We start from the raw sequence: 5,994 nt of genomic DNA on the forward strand, positions 1-5,994 counted from the left end.
CTTGGGCATTTGTGTTTTTATGCAGTAGTATGTAATATTCTAGTATAAAACTGTGTGAAATCAATTAGAGTACAACATTTTGGGGATGCTTATTAAAATAGAAAAAATTAATATTGAAATTTTATGTCTTCTCTCCAGATAAAATTTAACTGATACTGTGTATGATTTTTACTACATTCAATAATGAATTTACTAATAAAAGTGTTAAACAGCAGAGCACAGGTAATATTCTATGATAATTTAGGAACTATTTTATTTCATTTCAAGAGAATGTACCCGTAACCTTGGGTAGTTGTTGCTGTGGATGGTAAGGTTTGCTTAGTCACACAGTCTTCTAGCCGTACATTCACTTTGAGGGACCCTGGAACCCAAATCTTTTTCCTATTGAAATGTTTGTCAGACATTAAAATTGGCTATCTGGTAAAGACTTTGAAAAGCATGAATTTCCTTATAGGAATGATGTTTCCTTGCTTTCCCTTTCAGTTGTGGATTCTGACCATTTCAGTTGGCATCCTCACTGACAGGCTCTGTATAACTCAAAAGAAGCTGTCTTCCTCCCCATTCCAACAAAGATAATGGAAGAGAAACCTTTAAACTACAACTTTCATTTTTACTTCCTCCTTTCCTTCTTGATATTGTTTATGGCTCTTATGCACAAAAATCTTATTTTAGTGTACTAATCGTGAATATGCATGTATAAGCATAGTATAGATCAGGATGTAATAGGATCTAAAGAGGAAGTCAAAGTGAGAGAATGGTGCTACGGGTTCAAAGATCAGTCCTGTACCACGCTGTACATCTTTCCCGTTCAGTGTTTAAATGTGAGTTCACATTTCTCAGCTCTTGGATGGCAAAGCAAAGGCTCTGAACACTGTGTAGCTAATTTCTTACAGTTTTAGCAATTACCAAAGCTTATCTCACTGGATGAAAAGATAGCATTTAGTACACAATAATGTTTAATTGGGAACCCATTGCTGTGGGAACACTCCCAATTCACTCTGAAAGAAATTTCCTGCCTTCAGAAAGTAATAATGCCTTGATTTTCAACAAGACACTTTGTCTCATATTAATGTTAATGAACTTGAGATCACTCATGCACCTGGAAAATCAATAAGCAGGAGAAATTCTTTTCACTAAGAGGCCAACAAAAACACTTTGAATCCTATAACATTATCTAAAGATGCTGTCAAAAGATAAAAGCGTCAACTGTTAATTTTTGTATTGCATAAATGAGGCATTTAGCATCTTTTGTTGTCCTTGGTAATAATTTTCTTTATTATAATATTAGGCTCTTTTTTATTAAGACCAGGCAATCTGAATACAAAATACACAAAGGTGAGAAATTGTAAGTGGCCTTTCAAAGATCAGATAAAAACCTTACTCAAAAGAAAAGATAAAGCAATATTGGAGGTAAAAATCAATTCAATATTGCTACTTCTGATTATTTTCTTATCTGTCCTTCTTGGCATACACACATACATACAAATTAGTGAACTTACGTGTTTGCGGAACAGTAGCTAAGTCTTAGTAACTGGGTAATTTAGGTCATGTTGACAGTACATTTATCATTTTAATTAGATCATATGAAACTAGTCAGAACATAAGAAAACGTTTTATTATAGTTTCAGATCTTCAAAATCAGTTGTGATATTGTCTTTGTTAGGGTTTTACTGTTGAGAACCAACACTGTGACCAAGATAACTCTTATAACAGACATTTAATTGGCCCTTGCTTATAAGTTCAGAGGTTGAGTCCATTGTCATCAAGGCAGAAAAGCATTGTAGCGTCCAGAGAGGCAAGGAGCTGAAGGAGCTGAAGGAGCTGAAGGAGCTGAGGTTCTACCCTGTTCAGAGGACAAACAGGAAAGGACTGACTACAAGAGAGCTAGGAGGAGGATATCAAAGGACAAACTTGCAGTGGCAGACTTCCTTCAAAAACACAACTACACTACCAAAGACACACTTCCAAATAGTGCTAATCCCTGGGGCAATAATATTCAAATCACCAAAGATATGGAAGAGCAGTTTATAGAAAATGTAAACTAGAATGTGTTTTGTGTATATTTGGCCAAGATTAACTGCAATTTTTCTCACATGTCTATAACTTCAGGAATATGTTCTGTAATCTGAAAACAGTCATGAAGTGTCCAATTGTCAAAAATAAGTCCATAATTTTATTTAAATTATGCTATAATTGTCCCATTTCAATTGCTTCATAAATTTCCTTCTTGGGTGATATTATACAACAAATAGCAGCTAAACAAGTTACTGATTTAATAAAATAATAATAATGATGCATCATAAAATCTATCACATAATAACATAGAAGACAATAATAATGGATATTGAGGTAAGATTATTAGTTTGTTTTTTTAGATATATTTCTTTATTCACATTTCAAATGTTATTCCCTTTCCTGGTTTCCTGTCCATAAGCCCCCATACCTTCCTCTTCCCTGTACAGGTGTTCCCCTCCCAATCCACCCCCTTACTCCCCCCTCTGGGACATTCCCCTGCACTGGGGGTCCAACCATGGTGGGACCAAGGACATCCCCTTCCTCTGGTGGCCAAACAAGGCTATTCTCGGCTACATATGCAGTTGGAGACCTGGGTCAATTCAAGTATAGTCTTTCGGTAGTGGTTTAATCTGTGGAAGCTCTAGTTGGTTGGCATTGTTGTTTATATGGGGTTGCAAGCTCCTTCAACTCTTTCAATACATCCTCTACTTCCCCCTGAGGGGGTCCTATTCTCAGTTCAATGGTTTGCTGCTAACATTGACCTCTGTATTGGACATGCTCGGGATGTGTCTATCAAGAGAAATCAATATCCAGTCCTTTTCTGCATGCACGATTTAGCTTCATCAATCTTATCTAGTTTTGGTGGTTGTATATATATGGGCCACATGTGGAACAGGTTCTGAATGGCAATTCCTTCAGTCTCTGTTCTAAACTTTGCCTCTATATCCTCTCCTATGGATATTTTTGCTCCCACTTTTAAGAAGGAGTGGAAGTATCTGCATTATGGTCATCCTTCTTTAGCTTCCTGTGGTCTGCGGATTGTATCTTGGGAAATTCCAAGTTTTGGGCTAATATCCACTTATTAATGAGTGCATACCAAGTGTGTTTTACTGTGATTAGGTTACTTCACTCAGGATGATATTTTCCAGTTCATTCCATTTGCCTATGAATTTCATGAAGTCATTGTTTTGATAGCTGATTAGTGCTCCATTCTGCAGATGTACCACATTTTTTTAATCCATTCCTCTGTTGAAGGGCCTCTGGGTTCTTTCCAGCTTCTGGCTATTATAAATAAGGCTGCTATGAACATAGTGGAGCATGTGTCTTTGTTGTATGTTGGAGCATCTTTTAAGTATATGCCCAGGAGACATAGTTGGGTCTTCAGGTAGTGAAACGTCCAAATTTGTGAGGCATTTTGAGACTGATTTCCAGAGTGGTTGTAGTAGTTTGCAGTCCCACCAACAGCGTAGGAGTGTTCCACTTTCTCCACACCCTTGCCAGCATCTGTTGTCACCTGAGCTTTTATCTTAGCCATTCTGACCAGTGTGAAGTGGAATCTCATGGTTGTTTTGATTTGCATTTCCCTGATGACTAAGGATGTTGAACATTCTTTAGGTGCTTTTGGCCATTCGATAATCCTCAGCTGAGAAGGTTTTGTTTAGATCTGTACCCCATTTTTAATAGGGTTATTTGGCTCTCTGGAGTCTAACTTCTTGAGTTCTTTGTATATTGTGGATATATAGCCCTCTATCAGATGTAGGATTGGTAAAGATGTTGGTTGCTCTTTTGTCTTAATGACAGTGTCCTTTACAGAAGCTTTGCAGTTTTATGAGGTCCCATTTGTCGATTATTTATCTTAGAGCATAAGCCATTGGTGTTTTATTCAAGAAATTTTCCCCAGTGCCTGTGTGTTCAAGATTCTTCCCCACATTTTTTTCTATTAGTTTGAGTGTACCTGGTTTGATGTGGAGGTCCTTGACCTACTTGGACTTAAGCTTTGTACAGGGTGATAAGAATGGATCGATTTTCATTCTTCTACATGCTGACCTCCAGTTGAATCAGCACCATTTGTTGAAAATGCTATCTTTCTTCTATTGGATGGTTTTAGCTCCCTTGTCAAAGATCAAGTGACCGTAGATGTGTGGGTACCTTTCTGGGTCTTCAATTCTGTTGCACTGATATATCTGTCTGTATCTGTACCAATACCATACAGTTTTTATGATTATTGCTCTGTCATACTATCTGAGATCAGGGATGGTGATTTCCCCAGAAGTTCTTTTATTGTTAAGTATAGTTTTTTCTATCGTGGGTTATTGTTATTCCAGATGAATTTGCAAATTGCTCTTACCATATCTATAAAGAATTGGATTGGAATTTTAATGGAGATTGCATTGAATGTAGATCGCTTTTGGTAAAATGGCCACTTTTACTATATTAATCCTACCAATCCATGAGCATGGGAGCTCGTTCCATCTTCTAAGATTTTCTTCAATTTCTTTCTTCAGAGGCTTGAAGTTCTTGTCATACAGATATTTCACTTGCCTGGTTAAAGTCACACCAAGATATTTTATATTATTTGGGACTATTGTGAAGGGTGTCATTTCCCTAATTTCATTTTCAGCCTGTTTATCCCTTGAGTAAAGGAAGGCTAATGATTCGTTTGAGTTAATATTGTTCTGCGACACTTTGTTGAAGTTGTTTATCAGGTTAAGTAGTTCTCTGGTGGACCTTTTGGGGGTCACGTAAGTATACTATCATATCACCTGCAAATAGTGATATTTTGACTTCTTCCCTTCCAATTTGTATCCCTTTGACCTCCTTTCATTGTCTGATTGCTCTGGCTAGGACTTTGAGTACTATAATTGATAAACAGAGAGAGTGTGAGCAGCCTTGCCTAGTCCCTGATTTTAGTGTGATTGCTTTAAGTTTCTCTCCATTTAGTTTGATGTTAGCTATTGGTTTGCTGTATATTGCTTTTACTATGATTAGATATGGACCCTGAGTTCCTGATCTTTCCAGGACTTTTATGAAGGGGTGCTGAATGTTGTCAAATGATTTCTCAGCATCTAATGAAATGGTCTTGTGGTTCCTATCTTTGTGTTTGATTATATAGTGGGTTATGTTATGGATTTCGTATATTATACCATCCCTGCATCCCTGGGATGAAGCCTACTTGACATGATGGATGATCATTTTGATCTATTCTTGGATTCGGTTTGCAAGAATTTTATTGAGTATTTTTGCATCAATATTCATAAGGGAAATTCTTCTGATCTCTTTCTTTGTTGGGTCTTTGTGTGGTTTCGAGATAAGAGTAATTGTGGCTTCATAGAAGGAATTTGGTAGTGCTCCATCTATTTTTATTCTGTGGAATAGTTTGGACAGTATGGGTATGAAGTCTTCTATGAAGATCTGATAGAATTCTGCACTAAAGCCATCTTGCCCTGGGCTCCTTTTAGTTGGGAGACTTTTAATAATTGCTTCTATTTCTTTAAGAGTTATGGGGTTGTTTAGATGGTTATTTGTTCCTGATTTATCTTTTGTATATGGTATCTGTCTAGAAAATTGTCCATTTCCTCCAGATTTTCCAGTTTTGTTGAACAAAAGCTTTTATAGTAGGATTTGATGATTTTTTTTTTAATTTCCTCAGATTCTATTGTTATGTCTCCCTTTTCATTTCTGATTTTCTTAATTTGGTTACACTCTCTGTGACCTCTTGTTAGTCTAGGTAAGGGTTTATTGTCCTGATTTTCTCAAAGAACTAGTTCGTGGTTTTGTTGATTCTTTGTGTAGTCCTTTTTGTTTCTACTTGGTTGATTTCAGCCCTGAGTTTGATTGTTTCCTGCCTTTTACTCTTCTTTGATTTTTTTTATTTCTTTTTGTTCTAGAGCTTTTAGGTGTGCTGTCAAGTTGCTGACATATGCTCTCTTCTGTTCTTTTTGCAGGCACTTAGAGCTATGGGTTTACTCTTAGCCCCAC

Source organism: Rattus rattus, chromosome 3 (assembly GCF_011064425.1).
Source record: "Rattus rattus isolate New Zealand chromosome 3, Rrattus_CSIRO_v1, whole genome shotgun sequence".
Classification (NCBI taxonomy): domain Eukaryota; kingdom Metazoa; phylum Chordata; class Mammalia; order Rodentia; family Muridae; genus Rattus; species Rattus rattus.